This window comes from Vipera berus (assembly GCF_964194415.1).
Source record: "Vipera berus genome assembly, chromosome: 2".
NCBI classification, from domain to species: domain Eukaryota; kingdom Metazoa; phylum Chordata; class Lepidosauria; order Squamata; family Viperidae; genus Vipera; species Vipera berus.
Window position 1 is genome coordinate 1599609 of NC_138203.1, and position 26327 is coordinate 1625935.

The following is a 26327-nucleotide window of genomic DNA, read 5'->3' on the forward strand; positions in this document are numbered from 1 at the left end:
AAAAAGAAAAGAAAGCCAGTTAATATACACTCCACCATTTGGAAATCTCTGGTGCTGAGGTTGCGTCACACACACACACACACAAAATCAAATGCACGCATGTAAGACGTGCAAAACACACAGTGCACAACTCCCTTCGTGCAACCACCAGAATATTTGATTGCAATAATAAAATAAAGGTCCAGCTGCAGGCTTTCCCCATTCAATTTGGAGAAAGTCTGGGCTGCCTTTTTCTCTCACACCTGGGCGTGGTGCTGAGGTAAGAAAGCCAACGTTTCTGAGAGAGAAAAACAAATGAATTCTGGGACCAGAAGGGCTTTTCTGTGGGTGGAAGAGAAGAGAATCAGCCTTTATTGTTTTTCTCAAATAATTTGGATTTTGGGACGTGGCGGTAGCCGGGACTATTTCTTCTCTTCCTGCTGCGCGGAAGGTTATCGGAACTAGAGAGGACGGAGGGATCCACATGCGGCGCAACCCGATTTTTTTTTTTTTTTGCCGAGCCCTCTCCGGACTCGGGTCTCGAAAACTCGAAGAGGAGGGCGGGGAAAGAGGCGGGACGCAGAGCCCGGAGGGTTGATTTGATGCGCGCTGCGACCTATCCGGAGCTGCCTCCTGCCCTCCTCAGCTCTCTTCCCTCCTCTAGTGGAGGGAGCGCGCCTCGCGTCAGAGCCATGGGCGGCCTTCTCCCGACAACCAATCGCCGCGAGCGAGGGGTGGGGCTTACGCCAGGCCCGAAGGCGGCAGGCGAGGGGAGGAGGGGAGGAAAGAGAGGCGGTCGATTGACTAGCCCCCGCCTTCTTTCCCCACTTCCTCCAATCCGCGCCGGCGCTTCCTGAGATGGACGGCGACGGCGGCCAACGGCCTGGCGCGGAGCGGGGGGTTGGCGGGCGGAGCGAAGAAGGGGCGGGCCGGGGCCGGGCCGGGCCTAGGCAGCCAATGGCGGGGGAGGAGGAGGAGGAGGAGGAGGAGGGGAGGCAGCCGAGCGAGAAAGAACGAGGGCGGCTGAGGCGCAGCTCGGGGCCGCGGAGGTGGGTCTCGGGGGGGGGGGGGGGGCCGGGCACAGGGCCCCGGGGCGGCCGCGGAGCGAAGGGGCGGCCTGAGGCGCCGCGGCCCGGCCCGCGCCAGAGGGAGGCGGCCTCGCTTTGTTGTGGTGGTGGGGGAGGGGCAGGCCTTCCCGGGCTGGGGGGGGGAGGGGCGGCGAGGGAAGGGAGGGGGAGGAGGGAAACCCCGCCCACCGCGCGAGCGCGCCCGGCTCCCCTCCCCCCCGTCGCCCCCCCCTTCCAGGAGCCTCCTCGGGCGCGCGCCCGGGCGGGATTTCCCCCCCCTCCCCCCCCCCGCTCGCTCGCTCTCGCCGACGCGGCCTGCCGGGCTCGAAGCGGGGCTGCTGCCGGGCCGGGGAGGGAGGGAGCAGCTCGGGAGGAGGAGGAGGACTTGGGGGGGGGTCCCTGGGGCTCTCTGAGCTGGGGGGTCTCCTTGCAGGCCTTTCGTCAGCAAACTAGGTAACCCCATCAGGCCGAGAAGGGAGGGGGGGCTCGCAGGGGGGAGGGGGAGGGGGAGGACGGGGGGGTCCCTGGGCCTGGGTGGGGGTCTCCTTGCAGGCCTTTCGTCAGCAAACTAGGTAACCTCCTCAGGCCGAGGGGGAGGACTGGGGGGGTCCTTGGTTTTTTTGCAGACTAGGCAACATCTTCAGTTCTAGCAGGGAGTTTGGAGGGAGGGAGGAGGAGGAGGAGGAGGAGGACTGGGGGGGGTCCTTGGGGCTCTCTGAGCTGGGGGGGTCTCCTTGCAGGCCTTTCGTCAGCAAACTAGGTAACCTCCTCAGGCCGAGAAGGGAGGGGGGCTTGCAGGGGGGAGGGGGAGGAGAGCTGGGGGGGGTCTCCTTGCAGGCCTTTCGTCAGCAAACTAGGTAACCTCCTCAGGCCGAGAAGGGAGGGGGGCTTGCAGGGGGGAGGGGGAGGAGAGCTGGGGGGGGTCTCCTTGCAGGCGTTTCCTCAGCAAACTAGGTAACCTCCTCAGGCCGAGAAGGGAGGGGGGCTTGCAGGGGGGAGGGGGAGGAGAGCTGGGGGGGGTCTCCTTGCAGGCGTTTCCTCAGCAAACTAGGTAACCTCCTCAGGCCGAGAAGGGAGGGGGGCTTGCAGGGGGGAGGGGGAGGAGAGCTGGGGGGGGTCTCCTTGCAGGCGTTTCCTCAGCAAACTAGGTAACCTCCTCAGGCCGAGAAGGGAAGGGGGACTGGGGGGTCCTTGGTTTTTTTGCAGACTAGGCAACATCTTCAGTTCTAGCAGGGAGTTTGGAGGGAGGGAGGAGGAGGAGAACTGGTGGGGGGTCCTTGGGGCTCTCTGAGCTGGGCAGGGTCTCCTTGCAGGCGTTTCGTCAGCAAACTAGGTAACCCCATCAGGCCGAGAAGGGAGGGGGGGCTTGCAGGGGGGAGGGGGAGGAGGACGGGGGGAGTCCCTGGGGCTGGGTGGGGGTCTCCTTGCAGGCCTTTCGTCAGCAAACTAGGTAACCCCATCAGGCCGAGAAGGGAAGGGGGCTTGCAGGGGGGAGGGGGACTGGGGGGGTCCTTGGTTTTTTTGCAGACTAGGCAACATCTTCAGTTCTAGCAGGGAGTTTGGAGGGAGGGAGGAGGGGGAGGAGGAGGAGGACTGGGGGGGTTCCTTGGGGCTCTCTGAGCTGGGGGGGGTCTCCTTGCAGGCGTTTCAGGACCCAAACTAGGGAACACCATCAGTGCTAGAAGGGGGGAGGAGGAGGAGGAGGAGAGGGAGGAGAATGGCAGGTAGAGAAGAGTGTGGGGGTCCCTGGTGCTCTCTGGGCTTGGTGGTTTTCTTGCAAACATTTCCTTCCCCGACTAAGCAACATCATGGGGGCTAGAAGGAAGTAGGGTTTGTGGGAGGAGGAGGAGGAGGAGGAGGAGGAAAGGACTCTGGGGTCCTGGCTGCTTTCTTGAGCTTGCTTCTTTTCTTGCAGACGTTTCATCACCAAACTCGGTAACCTCATCAGTGCTAGTAAGGAGTGGGGCTTGCAGGGAGGAGGAGGAGGATTGTGGGATCCTTGGTGCTCTCTGAGCTGGGTGGTCTCCTTGCAGACCTTTCATGACCCAAACAAGGGAACATCATCAGTGCTAGAAGGAGGGGGGGGTTATGGTGGAGGAGAAGGATTGTGGGGTCTTTGCAGATGTTTCAGGACCCAGCTAGGGAACATCATCAGTGCTAGAAGGGAGGGGGGGTTGCAGGGAGGAGGAAGAGGAGAACTGTGGGGTCCTTGGTGCTCTCTGAGCTGGGTGGTCTCCTTGCAGATCTTTCATTACCCATCTAGGTAACATCCTCAGCGCTAGAAGGGAGGAGGAGGAGGAGTAGGGGATCCTGGCTGCTCTCTTGAGCTTGCTTGTTTTCTTGCAGACGTTTCATCACCAAACTAGGTAACCTCATCAGTGCTAGTAAGGAGTGGGGCTTGCAGGGAGGAGGAGGAGGAGGAGGATTGTGGAGTCCTGGGCGCTCTCTTGAGTTTGCTGGTTTTCTTGTAGACTTCGTTACTCAAACTAGGTAACATGCATCAGTGCTGGAAGGGAGGGGGGATTGTGGAGGAGGAGGAGGACTGTGGGGTCCTTGGCGCACTGAGCTTGCTGGTTTCTTTGCAAACGTTTCACGACCCAGCTAGGGAGTGTCATCAATGCTAGAAAGGAGCGGAGATTACAGGGAGGAGGAAGAGCAGCGTGGGCTTCCCAGGAGCTGGCCTGCAAAGTCTCCCCCCCCCCGAGTTTTCCCTTCTTCGAGGGGCATTGGGGCGGTCATCGGAAGCCCCTGGAGAGGCCGGGTTTGTATCCAGGCGGGCATGGATTGGCAAGAGAGGAGGAAGGATGGAAACGTGCATCCTCTCCTCCTCCTCCTCCTCCTCCTCCTCCTGTCTTGCAATCTTGGCCAATGCTTTCTTGCAGGGCGGTTGAGTTTAAAGCCACCTCCGTGCAGGCGAATTATACCGGGGGTGGGGGGGGTAGACTAAAATAGGGTCAGTATTGGCAAATAGGGTCAGTGTTGTGTGGCTTTGCATACTCCGGGTGCGGGTTTGCCGTGTTTTTTTCCCTCTCTCTGTAGAAAAAAGGTTCCAAAAGCGCACACGGATGGCGGTCTCCGTGAGATGGGAAGGTCTTTAGGTCCCCTTTAGGTCTTTAAATAGGGAGAGGGTTAAATATCCACGGTTAAATAGTTTCCATAAAGAAAGAAAGGAAAAAGAAAGAAAGGGGAAGGAAGGAAGGAAGGAAGGACCCAAACCATGTATTTTAGGATAGACTCAAGGTAGGCAACCACGGCTCTTTTATGACTCATGGACTTCAACTCCCAGAATTCCTGAGTCAGCATAGCTGACTCAGGAATTCTGGGAGTTGAAGTCCATGAGTCATAAAAGAGCCGAGGTTGTTTTGTTTTTTTAATGCCATTTACCCCTTTCCTTTTCCTGTCCCCATGATAAACCAGTAATAAGATATATAAGAGACTTCAAGGTCCATCTCTTCTTTCTGAAACAGTGCTACAAAATATCGTCGGCGCAAAATTACTTCTGGATGAGACATTTGAAGATTGTTTGGGGCAACTGTGGCATACCAAGAAAGGAATCCGCCCGCTCTTTTTCCCCCTTTTTTTTTTTGCACCTTTCCCCTCGATTTTGGCCACTCGCAATATTGTTTAAACAATTAATGGAGAAAATATTGTCTTTCAGAAAGCCAGGGTTGTGACCAAAAGAGTACACAATTGCCTGCATTTAGATGAATTAATCAACACCTGAAATGGGAGGATGCTTTGAGAGATTAAGGTGTGTTATCACCTACCCTAGGTCTTAGTGGTAAGCACTTAAACTTGGTCTTTTCATTCGATACAACATTCTGACTGTGAGCTAACAACAACATGGATGGTTTCTGGGAATTGTTGGTGTCCTTGTTGGGATGTTGGCTGCCGTTCGGCTTCTGAGCTAATAGTGGGAACGGGATAAAATCATGCTGGTAATACAGGAAATGTTGATTCTCGTTGAGTGGATGCGACTTCAGAGTAATTTATTTCCCCCCTTTCTTATACAAGTGCCCGGTTTCATTATGAAGAAAATGCATTTTGAAAACATGACTGTAACCGCCTTCTCTTATGCTCACAGGGCCAGCAACAAAGCCTCTGTTTGAAAGAATTCTAAATGAGGCATGTTCTCCCAAGGTAGACAATTTGCAGTTATTGATAAGGGGAAAGCAATCTCTAGAAAGCCTCCAGACTTTATTCACTAATTGTATTTACTTGTAAAAACATCCCTTGCTTGCCTTTTTGAGGCACAGTTACAGCGTGAAGTCTAATGGTATACCAGTAAGTTCTCTCTCCTGCTCCACTTGATCCCCAAATTTAGTCAAAATATAAATTTGCAGGAGTTTTCTAGTGCAGTCCCGGATTGCAACAGGGAAGGAGACTTGGTCCTCTACCTCCACTGATAGAAGCAGTTTTTTTAGCAGTAAAGTGCCATAATACATTAAAAGCCAACTTATAAACTTAGAGTCAGCTTTGTTGGCGTTTGATACTGCTTACACAGATACTTTATGAAGTTAGTTGGTCTTTTAAAATTAGTTTGACAGAAAGTTTAATCGGTGGAACACCCTGCCTCCAGAAGAGACTGGACAGCCATTTGTCTGAAATGGTCCAGGGTTTCCTGCCTCAGCAGGGGGGTTGGACTAGAGGACCTCCAAGGTCCCTTCCCACTCTGTTATTCTGAAAGATAGTTTTAACACTTTCAACATTTAACAACGTTTCTGTTGTTCTTTTGACAACAAAATGCAAGGTAATGTCTTGTGATTATTTGCCCTAGCTTTGTGGCAGCCTTGTAAAATACCTCTTTGCCTCAGAGCTGTTTTAAAGTAACTATAATTGAAGACACTTAATAATAGTGCTGATTCTGACACCTTTCTTGGAATGAAAGTTTGACTGAAATTGATGACACTGGCATTCTTAAAAAAAATATTTTTAATGCTCGTATTATTGATAGCAGGTATGTGAAACTTGAGCTAGAAAATTAGTAACTTCTTTTGGTAGTTTTAACTTTTTGCAGGTTTTATTGTCTGGAAATGAGGCAGTCAGATTTCGTTTTCTTGTGCAGGTTTGCAAAATCTTTCTTATGCCAGCTAAGACAGGGGGCTTCCAACTTGGCCCTTTGATGACTTGTGGACTTCAACTCCCAGAATTCCTCAGCGAGGCACACATGCCTGGCTGAGGAATTCTGGGAGTTGAAGTCCACAAGTCATCAGAGGGCCACGTTGGAAGAGCCCTAAGAATTCAAGAACACTGCCAGTTTTGTATTCTGAAAGGTAGAGTTTTTATTTTTTTACAGCATAGTGCATGCATCTTTAAAATAGCAACATTTTGTGCTTTATCTTGCAGAAATCCTATGAAAATAGATTGCTTTTTGTTCTTATAACACATAAAGGGAATTGAAACTAGTTGACTTGCCCAAGGCCACCTATGGCTAATATGGTAATTGGGTCTACATTTGAATGTGTCATATTTACTTGTGTATATTAAAATTAAGGCAGTTGTCAACATTTTAGCACACTAACAGCTACGGTTTAAAAAGTGCAACATCTGGGTTTTAAGATACTGCTTTTTTCATCTATAGATGGAGACTGATTTGGATTTCTGACTGCAGAACCATTTGTGCCAAATATTTCTCTGCCATCTAGTAAGACAACTCACGGTGTGAAGAAGTGGGTTGAGGAGAATTGGGATGGAAATACAGTTAGTCCTCGAATGACGACAGTTGCGCCCAAAATTTATGTTACTAAATGAGAAATTGGTTAAGGGGGCTTTGCCCCATTTTGTGACTTCTCACATTTTTGTTAACTGAATCACTGCAGTTGTTCAATGAGTAGCACGGTTGTTAAGTGCAACTGGTTTCCCCGTTGACTCTGCTTGTCAGAAGGTCACAGCAGGGGATCACCGTGACCGTCATAAATGTGAGTTGTCAAGCACCACGGGGATGCTGCAACGGGCGTAAAGGTGAAAATTGATCACAAGTCACATTCTTCCCGTGCCGTTGTAAATTTGGTCCCTGAGTGACCTGTTGTAAGTTGTGCATTATTTTGGTAATGTAAATGGTAGATGACTACTACTACTAAAAGTAATACACTACTAGTATTGTTGGTTTGAGGAAGTTGAGAATGACGCTGACTCTGGCACATCTACTTCTTTATAGGTCAATGGTCTTCCTGATTTAGGAGACCCTGGAGTTTTGACAAGAGGCTGAGAGGAGCGTTAGCCCAGAAGGAAAACTTACAAAGTATCTAGACATCCTGGTGCCCAGCCTGGACACAGCAAAGTTGAGAGAGGGATGCCCTGACTGTGTCTCTCAAGATTGTAGGGAGACTTAAAACTTCTGTCGGAGAAGAACAAGGTGGAAGACAGGATTTGAAAAGTGTGTGTCTGTGGGGGAGAGATTATCACCAGGGCCAAAAGATTTAAGGAGGTAAGGACAAGGAGAGACACAGTTTGAGGAAAAAAAAACAAAGAAAATTGAGAAGAGGTTATTAGGAAAAGCTTCTGCAGAAATAGACAACGTTTCGGTTAAAGGGCGGTGAAGATGAGGAAGACAAAGGCATCGTTTGGTTTGAGATGATTGGGGTAAGTGTGTGGCCAAGGCTAGGATGTTCTGATTTGGGGAGAGGGAGGAGTAAAGAGTTTTGTTTTTTTTAAAGAAAATACGGCAGATGTATTTCACGGTTTGTTTTACAATTTTGTTTCTTGCCTCAGTGGCGGGAAAAGCTACGAGTTTTTTAGCGGATGTTGTAAAAAACATAGGCTGTTTGGCATCTGCGAGCAGGGTAGGCAGAAGACACAAGCTTCCACTTACAAAGGGGAGTTGCTTTGCGAAGCAGCCCCTTCCCCCTTGAGCTGTCAACCTCGATGCTCAGCAGAAGGAAAATAGAATTAACTCTAGCAATAAAATAACCCCCTTCCTCTGTGGCTTTTTAGCAGCCAGGATAGAAGGTATGCATTGGTAAATTCAGAAAGATCAGTCAAGAGCCATCGGTATTAGTAAGCATCGATAACTCTTCTCCTTTTTTAAAGTATTGACATTGGCTGCAATTACGGTTGGCTGGCAGTGAACTCCACAGTCTTACGTGTTGTATGAATGAGTGTTTCCTTCTCTCCCCACGTTTAATTTCAGCAGCCGATCTTGCGGCTCTAACTTTGAGACACAGAGGATAACTCTTCATATTATCTAAGCAATGTGTGAACCGAGGCATCGGTATGTTTTTCCTTGCTCTCCTGTTGCTCGAAGCTGAATAGCTCTAGTTACTGCTCCAGCTGCCTGATTATTTGGTTGCCCCCCCCCCTTTTTTTGCATCTTTTTCAGTTTCTATCATAACCGTAAGGAGCGGTGGCCAGAGCTGTATACAATATTCCAAGTGTGTGCTTGCCGTGGATTTGTATAAAGACACGACCGTATTGGCAGTTGGGTCTTCAAGTGTGGAATTAAGACTTTTTGCAGCTTTTTGCACGCTGGGTTGATACTTTCGTTAAGCTCTACATCATGACTCTTTAACGTTGCTTTCCTCCAACCTCCATAATTTTACATCTGTATACTGAAATACATTTGCCCTGCAGAGTTCATTTATCTGGTCTGAAGTTTTTCCTTTAGAAGTTCTTCACATTCTCTTTGGAAATGTCAGTATGCGTGCTTCCTCGCTACTCAAGCCTAACTCCAGAGTTGTTACGTGTGAGCTTGAACTCATCAGCTCCGACGCTGCTTCTTGGAGAAACCCACTTTGCCCATCTATTAGGATTGCTTATTCGTTCCTGTTCTCTGCCTTCTTTTTTTAATTAATAGCCAATTTGTGAAATTACTGGTCCTCATGACCCCTGGCAACTGAATTTGTTCAGGAGCCTTGGATGAATGAATTTTTCAAAGACCTTTTCTTTTTTAAAAATGGAAGTATGTAATATTTATCGGATCGTTTTTTTTGTCCTAATGGCCGTTGATGGTTTTAGGTAAATCTTCAAGGTTAGCGAGGTTAAGATTTTATCTTGTCATATTGATTCCTTTTTTTTTTTTATAAAGGTACTTTCTTCTTGGTGTTTGCTTATTTTCTTTTTGATCTCTCTTCGGCCGTTTCTTAGGCGACAGGTGACTTTCCTTCAACTGAGTGATCTCTTTGAACATCAGGGCCGCAGCTCCTATTTCCCAGTCTCAAAGACAGATACGGCTTAGTCCTCTCGACTTAACAACAATTCATCTAGTGACCGTTCAAAGTCGCAAGGCCCCTGAATAAGTGACCTGTGACCATTTTTCACAGGTACGGCCTTTGCAGCATCCCCGTGATCGGGTGATCAAAATTCAAAAGGGTCATCCTTAACGACCTTTGCCGTGTCCCAAAGTCACGCGCCTCCTTTTTGCAACCTTCTCACAAGCAAAGTCAGTGGGGAAGCCCGATTCGCTAAGTCGAGGACTGCCTGTGCTGCTGTTAAAGGGAAGTTATGCGATTTTTTTCCCCAAAGCTCAACTATTTCATACGAAAGTTCATCAAGAACTCTTCGATGGGTATCATCCTGAACTGGGTTTGATTTATTCTTAGTTTGCCTTAACGGGTAGGCCACCTCGGCTCTTTTTATTTTATTTATTTTATTTATTTTAATTCCATTTATATCCCGCCCTTCTACGAAGACTCAGGGCGGCTTACAAGCTTAGCAGTAGCCTTCATTCTATGTATATGCCTGCTTATTAGGGCTTTCACACACACACCCCAAGCGGCATTATTACAAAGTCAGCTTAATTGCCCCCAACAATCTGGGTCCTCATTTTATGACTCATGGACTTCAACTCCCAGCAGAGCTGACTCAGGAATTCTGGGAGTTGAAGTCCATGAGTCATAAAAGAGCCGAGGTGGCCTACCCCTACCTTAGAACTTCACCTAACATTGCCTCCTTTTGCCTAAGTTCCTCTGAAAGTCTTCTTGAGAAAGGGTTTTGTATGCCGGTATCTGTCCTACGTCGTCAGGAAGCGAGGAAGACGAATCGTTTAAAGTTTCTCTGCTATTTTCCCATCTTTATTAGCACACTTTTTAATGCTGGTTGGTTTCCTGCTCTGAATGTGACGAAAACACATTGATTCATCTTCATTTCCCTTGCTGTATGTTCTTGGTAGGAGGCGTACCTGATTGACTGCCTGTTGGGAAATGCCCAACTAGGTAGGTAGGCAGGCAGGCTGGGAATTAGCCTGGAATCCTTGCGTAGCTGCAATAGATCCTGAATTGATCTCACTTAACTCCGTAGATTCTTACGTATCCGTTCCCGAGACAAGTCAAGCACTCTGGGGCGGTTTCTGTACAATGGACAGAATATTGTTTGTTTATTTTTGGGGTAAAGTTTTTATTTATTTTTTTCATACAGTTCAGTAGTATTTATTCAACAAACGTGTTGTCTGGAGCTTATCATTCACCAATACAAATTTAATTCCTAATCCTTTACATCTTTTCTCCAGCCATTGATAAAATGAGTCTCAAGTTTGAAAATGTCCTGTTTCTTCTTTTTTCTTTCAACCTCATAGTAGGTCTGTCCATTTCCACACGTTCTAGTATTTTTTATTATTATTATTATTATTATTATTATTATTATTATTATTATTATTATTATTATTATTATTATTGTTGTTGTTGTTGTTGTTGTTGTTGTTGTTATTATTATTATTATTATTATTTCTTCCTCTGGTGGCATGCCTTCATTGTGCCAATATTGTGCAAATTATGATTCTTGCCGCTTTTGTCACATGCAAAATCAAATATATACTTCGTTTATCAATCTTTTCTGGCATTGTACCTGGTAAAAAAAGTTCAGGTGTAAAATCTGCGTGCTTTCCCAACATCTTTCCTAGCCAAGTGTGTATTTTTGCCCAGTGCCTCTTTGCTTCGACACATGTGCACCATACACGATAATAAGTACCTGACTTATGTTTGCATTTCCAACATTTATCTTGACATATTTTTAAACATTTTTTTTGCTAAACTCGTTATTTGGGGTGGTGAACATGTCCAGCGTACATTCTTCCTCCCCGTCCCCCGAGAATTTATGTTCTTTATTCTTGTTTGGACGTAACCTCCCTTTTTTTTTTGAAAAAGCTCTTCTATCCAGTATTTAATTCTTCTTAGGGCATCTAAAAGATAACACTGATCTGAGGTTTGTATTGTTTGAGATTCAGTGGTGGCTCTTAATAATTTGTAGCATCATGTAGACATAACCGTCTCGATTAATCTGCTTCTTAATCTGCTTGGAAGTGTGCGTTTCGTGCGGGCAGTGTGACGGCCTTCTCCAGCAAGCAAAGAAAGATACAGAAGGTTTAAATATTAACTTATCACAATTCCTTAATCGGTAACTTTAGGATAAAATTACGGGCACTACATAGGATGAAGTGTCCCGTTTTTTTTTTTGGTCTTGTGGACCATCTATTCCAAGGTGGCCATTTCAGACGCGTGGAAATTTGATGTCCATGTCACATCGAGAACTTGCATTGTCTTAATGAGGTTGATTGAATCGCCCATGACCATTTCTTTTTCATCTATATAATTTTTATTAAAAAGTGTTTTCCAGAGATTAAAGAAAAGAGGGAAATGATGAGTTAAAGATGGAACAATCTTTCCTCTAGTCTAGTGCAGGGGTAGGCAACCTCGGCTCTTTTATGACTCATGGACTCCAACTCCCAGAATTCCTAAGTCAGCTGACTCAGGAATTCTGGGAGTTGGAGTCCATGAGTCATAAAAGAGCCGAGGTTGCCTACCCCTGCATTAGTGTCTTCTCCGGGATCCTGAGAGAGAAAGCTGAGAGGCAGTTTGGTGTGGTGGTTAAGGTGCTGTCCTAGGGTCTAAATTTTAATGAAAGCCAGTTGGGTGACCTGGGACCAATCCATCTCTCTCAGTCCATCCCTCCTCACAGGGTTGTTGTGGGGAAAATAATAATAATAATAAAGTTGGAACGGGCCTTGGAGATCATCTAGTCCAACCCCCTGCTCAGGCAGGAAACCCTATACCATTTCAGACAAATGGCTGTCCAGTCTCTTCTTAAAAACTCCCAGTGTTGGAGCATTCACAGCTTCTGGAGGCAGGTGGTTCCACTGGTTAGTTGTTCTCGCTGTCAGGAAGTTTCTCCTTAGTTCTAGGTTGCTTCTCTCCTTGACTAGTTTCCATCCGTTGCTTCTTCTCCTGCCTTCAGGTGCTTTGGAGAACAGCTTGACTGCCTCTTCTCTGGGGCAGCCCCTGAGATACTTGAAGTCTTGCTATCCTGTCCCCCCCCGTCCTTCTCTTCATTAAACTTGACACCCCCAATTCCAGCAACCATTGTTCATATGTTTTACCCTCCAGCCCCCTGATCATCTTTGTTGCTCTTCTCTGTTATAAAACCTACTAAATGTGGGGTTAAAAATACAATCATCTCAGGCAGAGATGGTTATTTTTTCTCTCAAATCCCGTGTCACCAAATTGTCTCTTACGTTTCCCCCCCCCCCCCATTTCTCTTGTTTATTCTGTTTTGCTTTCTTAACATTTCCACTTTGCGGCTTATTTGTTTCACTTCTAAAGTTTAGATTCTCTCCGGATCCTTCAATTTGGTGGCGGCGGCGACGTTACTTCTTTCATCTCCTCTTTCATCTTTACAAGCCTTTTTGTGTGTGTGTGTATTCTCTCTTCAAAAGCATCTGTCTCGCTTTGTAGAGATGTGACATCCAGGGACTTGCGTTCCATTTCTTCAAACATTATTCAATATCTTAACCCCCAGGATGTAAGGGGCTGTCATCAAGAAGAGGGAGTCAGCCTGTTCTCCAAAGGACTTGAAGAATAGATGGAAACCGATCAAAGAGGAGCAGTTTGCTAACAGTGTGAATATTAGCCCGTGGAATGGCTTGCCTTTGGAAACTCTTGAGTTCTCCAACTCTGGAGGTTTTCAAGAAAAGGCTGGACAGCCATTGGTCTGACGTGGTCTAGGGCAGTGATGGCGAACCTTTTAGAGACCGAGTGCCCAAACTGCAACCCAAAACCCACTTAGGTATCTTCGGGTGCCGGGTGGGCGTGGCCCTATTGGGTGGGCGTGGCCCTATTGGGTGGGCGTGGCTGCGGTGGTAACGGCGGACTGGGTGGGACTAAAAAGTTCAACCAATTCCAACTTTGCGACATCTTTTTTTTTCCCCCGCGAGAAATTGAAATTATTGATTGAAACCCCCCTTTTTTTTTCTTTTTGCACATGGCAGCAGAGGCCTAAAGCGAAGAGTTTTTATAAAACCCAGCTGAAGGCCTAGGATTGGGGCTCTGTGTGCCATAGGTTCTCCACCCCGGGTCTAGGGTCTTCCTCTTGAGCAGGAGGTTGGACTAGAGGATCTCCAAGGCCCCTTCCAACTCTCTTCTGTTATTTTTTTGGGAATATTTCCGGGGCAATTCCTTTTTGCTGCTCCGATGAGCCTCTTTCCCTCACTTTGTTTTGCAGCTCTTCCCGAGGGTCTCCTCCATTTATAGTCCAGAAGTAAAAGTGAGTCAGTTACAAAGACGGTGTAAAGGTAAAAATCAGGCTGCTCTTTCTCTCTCTCTCTTTTTCTTCTTTATTTATTATTATTATTTAGATTTATATACCGCCCTTTCCCGAAGGACTCAGGGCGGTTTACAGGGCATTTAAAAGAGAGTCAATACAAACGTTAAAACAAATTAAAAAAGATTAAATAGAACCCTGAGAAAATTAAAACCCAGTTAAAATTAAGATTAAAAAATTCTCAGCCTGGGCCAGAGAGCTCGAAGAGCCAGGTCTTCAGGTCCCGGCGGAATGAACGGAGGTTGGGAGCAGTCCTAAGCTCCAGGGGCAGCTGGTTCCAAAGGGCAGGCGCACCCACAGAGAAGGCCCTCCCCCTGGGTGTCATCCGCCGGCAGTCTTTGACCAGCGGCACCCTGAGAAGGCCCTCCCTGTGGGAGCGCACAGGACGAAGGGAACTTGATGCCGGCAGCAGGTGTTCCCTCAGATATCCCGGACCCAAGCCATTTAGCTTTTCGTGTAGGCTTTCAGATAGTCCTCGGCTGACGGCCCGTTTGTTCAGCTACTCTTTGAATTTACTACAATGCTGGAAAAAGGGACGTTCAACTCATGCCCGAAATTAGGACCGCTGCAGTGCCCTCATGGTCATGCAATCGAAAGTCCAGTGATGGACAGCCTGCCTGCTCTTACAACCACAGGGCAACACTCACCCATCTGCCCCCATCTATGCCCTTTTGGGCCCCGACTGCCTTGCCTTGTGGGGTGACAAGCAACCCCAGAACTGCATGGGTCTGGGGCTGCTTACCACTGAGGCCCCCGACCTTTTGCGCACCAGGGACCAGTTCCGTGGAGAGAGATTTTTCCATGGACCGGAGGGTGTGTGTTTTTGTGTGGTGCCTGCATCCCACGGATGGGGCTTGGCTTGTTTGTGCGGACCGGTTGCTGGCATGCCGTGGCCCGGTACCTGTCCACGGACTGGGGAGTTGGGGAGCCCTGGTTTACACAACGCACCGAGTCACAAGCTAGCCAAGCAGGCACCAAGTGTGATCTAATTCATGTTTTACGGAAGCTGCAACCGCTACACAGCCCTGGTTGACAAGCACATTCCTGTACAGAGTGCCTTCTAAGTAAACACACTCACAATTAAAGGTCCCCAAGCTAGATGCAAAAGGTGGGTTGCGGGCATTAGTGAAACTGCTGGAACCAGACAGATTGATTCCCTTAAATTACTACACTGATGTTCAGAGAGGCCCTAGATCAGCGCCCCCCGACCTTTAGGGCACCAGGGATCCATTCCGTGGAGAGAGGTTTTTCCGTGGACTGGAGGGTGCGTGGTTTTGTGTGTTGCCTGCATCCTGCGGATGGGGCTTTGCTTGTTTGTGCGGACTGGTTGCTGGCATGCCAGGGACCGATACGGTGTTCGGGACCCCTGCCCTACATGCTTGCAAAGTTGGTTTAGAAACTATAACAATATATCCTAATCTAGAGATCCCCAACCTTTGGGGCTCCAGGGACCGGTTCCGTGGAGGGAGGTTTACCCACGGACGGGAGGGGGCCTGGTTTTGTGTGCTGCCTGCATCCCGCGGAGGGGGCTTTGCTTGTTTGTGCAGACCGGTTGCTGTTAGGCCGCGGGCCCAGTGCCGGTCCATAGACCGGGGGGTTTCCAGGAAATGTTCACCCAGCTGGCTTTTCTGCCCAGCCCAGCCCACCGAGCGCCGGCAAGCATTCATGGTTGCTTTGAAAAGGATTCTGTTTAAGAATTGTGACTACAGGTTGTCCTCAACGACCACAATTGAGCCGCAAATTTTACATTGCTAAGCGAGACTGTTCCGTGAGTCCCCCCCCTTTTTTATGACTTTTCTCGCCCCGTGTGCTAAGCGAATCGCTGTGCTTCTTAAATTTAAACAAGACGGTGATGACGGGGATGAAGTTTAACCTGCTTTCCCCAATGGCTTTGCTTGTCAGGATGTGGCAAGAGGGGACCCCCCTACCTGCGGGGGATGCTGCAGGCGTTATTGGTGTGAGTCTGTTGTCAAGCCTCCGAATGTACATCTGTCGTAGGTGTGGAAAATGGCCGTAGAAGTCACTTGTCTTCAGTGCCCTTGTGACTTCAAACGGTCGCTAAAGGGACTGTTCTAAGCCGAGGACCACCTGTATTCTGTTTAAGAGCCAGGATGGGCAAGTTCTCCGACCGCGCAATTTCTCTTTGGGGACTGACCGGAAGTGAGGAAAAAAAAATGCCTTCTGCTTTCTCCGGAGAGAACTTGCCTATTTCCCAGGTAAGGCTGGTAGGTCACCTGCGGCAGAAGCGAACAGCCCTTTGTGAGACATTTCTTTCAGCTGGAAATGAGGTTCTTAATTCCTCTTTCGCTTTCTGCTGAAAGGAGAAACGGTCGCGTGACAAACCATACCTTGCACATCGAAGGGATACAGGGAGAAGACAAGTGGGTGCTTGCTGAAGTAGGCTGGGGAGCAACAACCACAACAAACAAAGACGCCTGCTGGCGCTTGCTGGGGTGGCCTAGATCAGAGTGCCCCCCCCCCCAACCTTTTGGGCACCAGGGATCCGTTCCGTGGAGGGAGGTTTACCCACGGACCAGAGGGAGTGTGTGATTTTGTGCGCTGCCTGCATCCCGCGGATGGGGCTTTGCTTGTTTGTGCGGACCGGTTGCTGGCATGCCACGGCCCGGTACCGGTCCACGGACCTGGGGGTTGGGGACCCCTGTCCTAGGGTGTGAAGAACCCTTGTTGGTGTGTTTGCTGACTACCCTGTGGTGCCCAGTGGGAGTGGGAGAGAGGGCATCTAGGGAAATGAACGCTTGTTGGCCCTTCCTGGGGTGTGACTGGGGCAGGCTGCAGGGCGGCCAAAGGGCAGAGCAAAGTGGGAGACGGGTGGGGGAGTTGGAAGCAGCCCCTTACCATGCTAGTCTTTTACCTTACGGCTTGGGAGTGGGAGGGACCCAGCATGGAGTGGCTTGGCTTGGGGTGGGTATGCGGAGGAAGAAGAAAGACTCACTTAAACCACAATTCTCGGTTAGTGACCACAGTGGGGAGTGCTGTGATTGCTGTCATAAGTTGGTGCAGCCACGTGGTGTCTCTCTCTTTACGGCCACACTGGCTTAATGACAGCAATCCTGGTCCCACTTGCCATCGTAAGTCAAAGACCCCCTGCCAATAAATTGGATTAACTTTGATTTAGGACACCTAAAGAGATGGCCCTGCCTCAATCCTTGGCAACTCCTGGTTGACTTTAGAGCTCGGGTGCTAAGCAAACTGGGAGGTTTTCAAGGAACATCAGGGCTGTAGGGGCAGGTGTGCTAAATTGAATAAAACTTCCTGGAGTATAGCAATGGGATGAAGTAAAATTGTTGTTGTTAGTCGCGAAGTCGTGTACGACCCATCGCGACCCTATGGACAACGTTCCTCCAGGCTTTCCTGTCCTCTACCATCTTCTGGAGTCCATTTAAGCTCACGCCTACTGCTTCAGTGACTCCATCCAGCCACCTCCTTCTCTGTCGTCCCCTTCTTATCTTGCCCTCAACCTTTCCCAGCATGAGGCTCTTCTCCAGTGAGTCCTTCCTTCTCATTAGGTGGCCAAAGGATTTGAGTTTCCACTTCAGGATCTGGCCTTCTAAAGAGCAGTCAGGGTTGATCTCCTCTAGGACTGACCGGTTTGATCGCCTTGCAGTCCAAGGGAGTCTTCTCCAGCACCAGAGTTCAAAGGCCTCAATTCTTTGGCGCTCAGCCTTTTTTATGGTCCAACTTTCACTGCCATACATTGCAACTGGGAAGACCATAGCCTTGACTATACGCACTTTTGTTGACAGGGTGATGTCTCTGCTTTTTAGTGTGCTGTCTAGATTTGTCATTGCTTTCCTCCTGAGGAGCAAGCGTCTTTTAATTTCTTGGCTACAGTCCCCCTCTGCAGTGACCTTGCAGCCCAGGAAAATAAAATCTGTCACTACCTCCATTTCTTCCCCATCTATTTGCCAGGAATTGAGAGGGCTGGATGCCATGATCTTGGTTTTCTTAATGTTTAGTTTCAACCCAACTTTTGCACTCTCCTTATTCACCCGCAACAAGAGGCTCTTCAGTTCCTCTTCACTTTCTGCCATTAGAGTGGTATCATCTGCATATCTTAGGTTGTTGATATTTCTTCCGGCAATCTTAATTCCAACTTTTGATTCATCTAGCCCTGCCTTTCTCATGATGTGCTCTGCATATAAGTTAGATAGGCAGGGCGACAGTATACAGTCTTGCCGGACTCCTTTCCCAATTTTGAACCAATCAGTGGTTCCGTGTCCAGTTCTCACTGTTGCTTCTTGACCTGCATATAGGTTTCTCAAGAGACAAATAAGATGGTCTGGTACGCCCATCTCTTTAAGGACTTGCCACAGTTTGTTATGATCCACACAATCAAAGGCTTTAGCATAGTCAATGAAGCAGAAGTAGATGTTTTTCTGGAACTCTCTAGCTTTCACCATGATCCAGCGTATGTTGGCAATTTGATCTCTAGTTCCTCTGCCTCTTCGAAATCCTGCCTGTACTTCTGGTAGTTCTCGATCCACATACTGCTGGAGTCTAGCTTGTAGGATTTTAAGCATAACTTTACTAGCATGAGAAATGAGTGCAATGGTGCGATAGTTGGAACATTCTTTGGCACTGCCTTTCTTTGGAATTGGAATGTAAACTGATCTTTTCCAATCCTGTGGCCACTGTTGAGTTTTCCAAATTTGCTGGCAAATGGAGTGTAGCACTTTTACTGCATCGTCTTTTAAGATTTTGAATAGCTCAGCTGGAATACTGTCACCTCCACTAGCTTTGTTGTTGCTCAGCTTTTCTAAGGCCCACTTCACTTCACATTCTAGGATGTCTGGCTCGAGGTCAGTGACCACCTCATTGTGATTATCAGGGACATTAAGCTCATGCTTGTATAGTTCTTCTGTGTAATTTTGCCACCTCTTCTTAATCTCTTCTGCCTCTGTTAGGTCCCTGCCATTTTGGTCCTTTATCATGCCCATTTTTGCATGAAACGTTTCCTTCATCTCTCCAATTTTCTTGAAAAGATCTCTGGTCCTCCCTATTCTATTGTTTTCTTCTATTTCTTTGCACTGTTCATTTAAGAAGGCATTCTTATCTCTTCTAGCTATTCTCTGGAATTCTGCATTCAATTGGGCGTATCTTTCTTTTTCTCCCTTGCCTTTCGCTTCCCTCCTTTCCTCAGCTATTTGCAAAGCTTCCTCAGACGGCCATTTTGCTTTCTTGCATTTCTTTTTCTTTGGGATGGTTTTGGTTGCTACCTCTTGTACAATGTTGCGAACCTCTGTCCATAGTTCTTCAGGCACCCTGTCTATCAGATCTAATTCCTTAAATCTATTTGTCACCTCTACTGTATATTCAACAGGGATATGATTTAATTCATACCTGACTGGCCTAGTGCTTTTCCCTACTTTCTTCAGTTTAAGCCTAAACTTTGCAACGAGAAGCTCATGGTCTGAGCCACAGTCAGCTCCTGGTCTTGTTTTTACTGACTGTATAGAGCTTCTCCATCTTTGGCTGCAGAGCACATAGTCAATCTGATTTCTGTGTTGACCGTCTGGTGATGTCCATGTGTAGAGCCGTCTCTTGGGTTGTTGGAAAAGAGTGTTTGCTATCACCATCATATTCTCTTGACAAAATTCTATCAGCCTGTGTCCTGCTTCATTTTGTACTCCAAGGCCAAACTTGCCTGTTATTCCGGTTATCTTTTGGCTTCCTACTTTAGCATTCCTACTCTTTTATTGACTATGAAGGCTACTCCATTTCTTCTGAGGGATTCTTGCCCGCAGTAGTATACCTGATGGTCATCTGAATTAAATTCACCCATTCCTGTCCATTTCAGTTCGCTGATACCTAAGATGTCGATGTTCAGTCTTGTCATCTCTTGTTTGACCACGTCCAGCTTTCCTTGATTCATGGATCTTACATTCCAGGTTCCTATGGAGAAAAAAATCTTTACAGCATCGGACTTTCCTTTCACCACCAGACATATCCACAGCTGAGCGTCCTTTCGGCTTTGGCCCAGTCGCTTCATTCTTTCTGGCGCTACTAGTACTAGCCCTCTGCTCTTCCCCAGTAGCATACTGGATGCCTTCCGACCTGAGGGGCTCATCTTCCAGCGTCATATCGTATTGCCTTTTGGAACTGTCCATAGAGTTTTCATGGCAAAGATACTGGAGTGGGTTGCCATTTCCTTCTCCAGTGGATCACGTTTTGTCAGAACTCTCTGCTATGACCTGTCCGTCTTGGGTGGCCCTGCACGGCATAGCTCATAGCTTCATTGAATTACGCAAGCCCCTTCGCCACGACAAGGCAGTAATCCATGAAGGGGGAAGTAAAATTACCTAAGACTTAAGCTTGGTTCAAAGGAGATCTTAACCTTAATCTTTAAAGAGAATATGACTTCATTCGGCATCTAATTACCGAAGCCATTTGTCACGGTTGACGAGAGTACTAATTTAAAAGTAATTTTAAAAGGATTAGGGCGCTTTTTTGGGGGGTTAAATGTATAGCTCGCCTTTTGTTCAGCACCTCAAGGTGGCATCTGCAGTGCCTCTCCTACCATCCTCCTCTTAGTAACACCTGTGAGGAGGTTGGGCTGAGAAAGAACATTAACGTGAGTTGATCCGTGAACTTCCTTGGCGGTGAATAAATCCTTGGTATGTTTTCAGGGCCCGTCAGCATCTGAGCCACCGTCCCACAATGCTTTACTCTGGAATGGAATTATAATTATAATTATAATTAGAATAGAATAGATATTGGAATATAGAATAGAAAATAGAATAGAATAAAATGGAATGGAATAGAATAGAAAATATGGAGTTGAATTGATATTGGAAAATATATTAGAATAGAACTGGAATAGATATTGGAATATAGAAGAATAGAATAGAAAATATGGAGTAGAATAGATATTGGAAAATAATTAGAATAGAACTAGAATAGATATTGGAATATAGAGGAATAGAATAGAAAATAGAATAGAATATGGAATGGAATGGAATAGAAAATACAGAATAGAATACAGTAGAATAGATATTGGAATATAGAATAGAGATAGAATAGAATAAAAATATGGAATGGAATGGAATAGGAGCAGGAGAACCTACGCCATCTCAGACAGGTGATTGTCCAGTCTCTTCTCAAAAGGTTTATTAAGGTTTATTAAGCCTCCAGTGAGGTAGCGCCCACGACTTCTGGTGGCAGGCTGTTCCACTGGTTAATTGTCCTCCCTGTCAGGAAATTCCTCCTTAATTCCAGGTTGCTTCTCTCCTTGATCAGTTTCCAACCATGGTTTCTCGTCCTTCCCTCTGGTGCTTTGGAGAATAGTTTGACCCCTTCCTCTTCCTTGTGGCAGCCCCTCAAATACCAGAACGCTGCTACCATGTCGCCCCTGTTTCTTCTTTTCTTTAGATGGGCCAAACCCAAGTCAAGAACTTATTTAAGACAGAAAAAAGAGTTTTTCTAAAATACCCGAGTTTCTGAACGGCCACTGAAGGCCTAGCAAAGCCGCGATTGGACTGCTGGAAGGAAGAGTATCGGGGGGCTTCAGCTGGAAGAGAAAGCCGCGGGGTGGGCCGATTTAATGCACTCCTAGCACAGCGCACGTTGCGGCTTTGCTCTGCGGGTTGTCGGTCGGCTTCCCGCTCCTCCAGCCCGAGGTGCTGATTTTAACCTTCCCGGCCCTTCATTGCCTGGGGCCAGGCTGAGGGACGCTTCCCCCCTGTTCCATCAGCCCGGACCCTCCACCCTAGCGCCTGCATTTGATGGGTAGCGGGAGACAGGCCGCCTTCGGCCTGGAGTCCGCCTTACGGGACACCTCCTCCTGCCGGAAATTAGGTCAGCCCCATCCCTTTGAACGTTACCAAAAGGCCCTGGAGACCTGGTTTTGTTATCAGATCTAGGCCTATCCAGGTGCTGGAGACTTATTGAGGTGGCCATTTCTATCCCTCTTATTGCCTAGGCCAGGGGTAGGCCACCTTGGCTCTTTTATGACTGGTGGACTTCAACTCCCAGAATTCCTGAGCCAGCATGGGGGAAACTATGGCCCCCTCAGGACTCGTGGACTTCAACTCCCAGAATTCCTGAGCCAGCTTGGATCTGCTTGGAAACCTCTCCCTTTCTCCTCAGCGTGGCTGGCTCAGGAATTCTGGGAGTTGAAGTCTACCAGTCATGAAGGGGCCATAGTTCCCCCATGCTGGCTCAGGAATTCTGGGAGTTGAAGTCCACCAGTCATAAAAGAGCCAAGGTTGCCTACCCCCTGGCCTGGGGTATGTCTTTGTTTTTTTCAATGTATTTGTTATTACACTTTTTAAACCTTTTTGTGCTTTTCCCAGTGTTGCTTCTGTTGGAATGGGCAGTTGTATAGATAGATAAGATGGATGGATGGATAGATAGATAATGGATGATAGATAGATAGATAGATAGATAGATAGATAGATAGATAGATAGATAGATAATGTGACGTTGTGCGACATATCGTGACTTTTTCCCCATTGCCAGCAGTGGGGTGGGCCGGCAGTTCTAGAGTCTCAACATCTTTTTTACATTGTGACCAAAACTGGATGCAGTATTCCAGGCGTGGCCTTACCAAGGCCTTGTAAAGTGGTATTAGTACTTCATGTGATCTTGATTCTCTCCCTCTGTTAATGCAGCCGAGCACTGTGTTGGCTTTTTTGGCAGCTGCAGCACACGGCTGGCTCCTATTTAAGGGATCGTCCACTAGGACTCCGAGATCCCTCTCACAGTTACAACTACTGAGCATTTGGTTTTTCTTGCCTAAGTGCAGAGCCTTATATGTTGCATTGTCAGTATACTGTATTACTATCTCAAAATCTACATCCATTTGCCAATCCTAACTCATTTCTGAAAAATTAAGAGTCTGGACTTGCATATTCATAAATGATCCTTGATCTGGACAGCAACAATGGACTTGGTTTATAGTAGACAAAACGTTGCCTGTTCTCTGTCTGTATATAGAGTTTTCAGAGGCAGTTTTCAGACTACTTTGTATTAATGGTCCGTCCACGCAAATCTGCAATTGGAAGCATCAAGAGCTTAACTTGCTAAGTGAGCTATAAATACTGCTTTCTGAAAGTTTTGTGTTGCTCTCTTAACAGTATTTAACTACTCCTTTTGTGAAGTTACAAAGTAATAACTAAACTTACTTACTTAGAATATCGAAACATTAGAAACACATACATATAGTCCTCGGCCTTCAAACCGTAACAGCCCAAATTTTCCGTTGTTAAAGTGAGATGGCTGCTAGGCGAGTTTTGCCCCATTTTATGACCTGTCTTGCCAGAGCTGCTAAGTGAATCATTGCAATTGTTAACGTTAGTAACACATTTTTTAAGGGAATATGGCTTTCCTATTGACTTTGCTTCTTAGAAAGTTGCAAAAGGGGATCACGTGATCCCTGGGATTCTGTGACCGTCATAAATATGAACCGGTTGCCAAATGTTCGAATTTTGATCACATTTTACACACACACACACACACACACACACACACACACACAGAGAGAGAGAGAGAGAGAGAGAGAGAGAGAGAGAGAGAGAGAGAGATATGGTTGGTCATATTGAGGACAATGCCTTCCTTAGATCTGAAGAACTAACCAATGCTCTAAGGCCAGCCCTGAAATATTTCCATAGTATTTGCTTTATTCTCTTCCTTTCCAGTAAAATTTCAACGGGTGATGTATTGCACAACATGAGGAGTTGTTGCCAAAAGGCTTATGGTGCAATTCTGAAAAAATAAGAGTAAAGTGGGAAATGACCGGCCAGTTCCAACAGCTGGTTACTTTTGACTTCTGAAGAGGAAGCTTCTAAAATACGAGGGCACGGGTGAAAAAGAGACTAAAAAAAAATCAAGACGGTCTCAGCTCTTCGTGGTGCCCGGAAGCTATTTAAAACCTAAAATAATTGTGACTGCAGCATAATGTGTTTTGCAGCCTAAGAAGGGGTCAGCCAAGCCATTGATTTGACTAAATGGAGTCCTCAACCTAACGAGCACAATTGGGACCAGAATCCCTGTTGCTAAGCAAGGAGATTGTGAAATGAGCCGTCCCATGATTTTACATAAGGAGTGCAAACACGCGGTAGCTCATTTATTGTACTGTAGTATTGTAGGTTCTTTAATTTATCAAATTTACATGGCTGCCTATCGCACGGATGTGACACTGGGGAAGGGGCATGTAATAAGAACAATAAAAAACAACCTTAAAACATTAAAAAACAGAAATATAACTAAAGCAAGATCTTTCCTGCCACTTCAGTGGGATTCCCCAAGCCTCCTGACAAAACTTGAGTTTTAAGAGTTTTGTAGGAAATCAGTGGGGTCTCTGCTAATCTCACTTTGGGGCAGAGGGTGACAGTGTCCACTAGGATGGGTTCCAGAACAGAGAAGGTGTCATCATCTGGGTCCCATCAGGTGGAACTCCTTAGTAGGCAGGATCCATAGCAAGTCTCTCCTTCTGGACCAAGTGGGATGGGTAGATGTACGTAAGCAGGGAGGAGGAGTCCCCCCAGGAGTTAATACTAGATTAACTGGGTAGATTACATCCTATCTACAATTATATAGAATAGATTACTGTTTATCTGAAATGGTGTAGGGTTTCCTGCCTGATCAGGGGTTTGGACTAGATGACCTCCAAGGTTCCTTCCTCCTCCTCCTCCTCCTCCTCCTATTATTATTATTATTATTATTATTATTATTATTATTATTATTATTATTATTATTATTATTATTATTATTATTATTATTATTATTATTATTATTATTATTCCCCCCTTCCCAGAATTATGCTTATGTTACATGGAACTTCATAAATTAAATTTTGATTGTAAGCAGTATATTGCATTGAAATAAAGCTTTATGTACACATTCAAGTTAAGGAGAAACTTTCCGACAGTGAGGATAATTAACCAGTGGAACAGCTTTGCCTTCAGAAATCGCTCCATCACTGGAGATTTTCAAGAAGAGACTAGACATTCACCTGTCTGAGACGCTATAGGTTCTCCTGCTTGAGCAAGGGGCTGGACTAGAAGACCTCCAAGGTCCCTTCCGGCTCTATTCTGTTCTGTTCTATCCCATAATTCTATTCTGTTCTGTTCTGTTCTATTGTGTTCTGTTCTATTCTATTCTGTTCTGTTCTATTCTGTTCTGTTCTATCCCATAATTCTATTCTATTCTATTCTATTCTATTCTATTCTATTCTATTCTATTCTATTCTATTCTATTCTATTCTATTCTATTCTATTCTATTCTATTCTATTCTATTCTATTCTATTCTATTCTATTCTATTCTATTCTATTCTATTCCATTCCATTCCATTCCATTCCATTCCATTCCATTCCATTGTATTCTATATTCTATTCATATTCTATTCATATTCTATTCATATTCTATTCATTCCGTATCCTATCCTATCCTATCCCATCCTATCCATTGTTGTAGGTATTCATGCCACGGTTTTCCTTGCCATTCTTTGAAACTGCATTTGAACTGGTGAATAATTTCCCAACATATATCAGACATTTGTGCAAAGCACTTCACGTAGACACATGCATATATGGCTTTTTGAAACAGGAGAGTCTGCCTTCAAGTCAGTCCTGACAAATGCCTGGGTCAATCCCCGCAGTTTTCTCAACATTATTTCCAGAAATGGTTTGCTGCTGCTTCCCTTCCCCGCGGCTGAGAGACGGCGCATGACTCATTGTGACCCTGGCTGGTTGTAGGGGCTTTTGGCGGAACTGAACTTTGGAGAATGGAAGGATTCCTTTGCTAAGTGAAATCCGGATCCCCAAACCATAAATAGGGACACAGTTTTGCTTATCCTATGCAGAAAGATTCTAGCTTCCTCTGTGCAATATTGTGAATTGGGGATTGCATTTTTCTGTGTATATAATAAGACGCGTCGGTTTATACATTTTTCTATTCCTTTTCTCCATTGCTCCCTTTCAGTAATTATCCCCAGCCACCGCTTCTGGTTGTGATTATTTTACTTGATGTGTGATGGGATGTAGCGATGATAGTGCAAATGGTTTATTGCAAACATTTTTCTGACTGTGAAATTCTGAGACATCTTGACACGATCATAAATAATTAGATGGTCTAAAAATCATGGTTTCTGCATATGCAGGAATGTATGTGTACAATTTCCCCCCCCCCTATTACAGTAAAAATGTGAGGTTAAATATTTAATAATTTCAGACTTCCCTGGAAGCCCATCCTAGGGATTCATTTCATCCAAAGAGGCTTCTGTGTGTACATTGCACATGTGCAGAGATTTGGGCATCCAGGAGTTCTGACTGCTGGAATTGCAGGAGAAGAACTTCAAACATAAAATATACTTGCCTTTATAGGTTGGATTTTGAGGGATCAGCCATATGAATATTTAACTTTATGGAAGAATTCTATTTTAAAAAATGTATGGTAGCTGTGTTGAATTATAATCCAAAATTATGGAATTTGACTGTTTTTGAGAAACACTGGATCCGTCAAGGTTTTATGAATAGCAAAATAATTATACTGAAAGATCAAAAAATAATATTTCTAGATATTAAAGGTGGGATTCAAGAAATGTTGATTGATCTTTTCCCCCCCTCCCTACTAATCAAAACAGGACACAATCTTTCCCTTTTGTATAGATTTCAATTCATATTATTAGGATTGACAGTTATATGTACCATATATCAAAATGCTATGCTTTAAGCAATTGTGTACATTCATTTTCTTGTAATACCATATGCCTAGCATCAAGTATGGCAAATGATAAG

General features: G+C 46.2%; 1 protein-coding gene across 5 annotated transcripts in view; it reads left to right on the forward strand.

Annotated features, from left to right (window-relative positions):
* The first annotated feature begins 951 nt into the window (after positions 1-951).
* Positions 952-26327, forward strand: part of SMAD2 (SMAD family member 2) — a 74297-nt gene continuing 48921 nt past the window's right edge. For 2 of the 5 annotated variants that reach the window (XM_081319272.1, XM_081319276.1), the window contains exon 1: positions 952-1028. The gene's annotated coding sequence lies outside the window, so the exon portion shown is untranslated. Of the gene's footprint in view, positions 1029-7163; positions 7629-8873; positions 9305-26327 lie in introns of those variants that run through there. The other 3 variants (XM_081319274.1, XM_081319273.1, XM_081319275.1) reach the window with 3 other exon arrangements.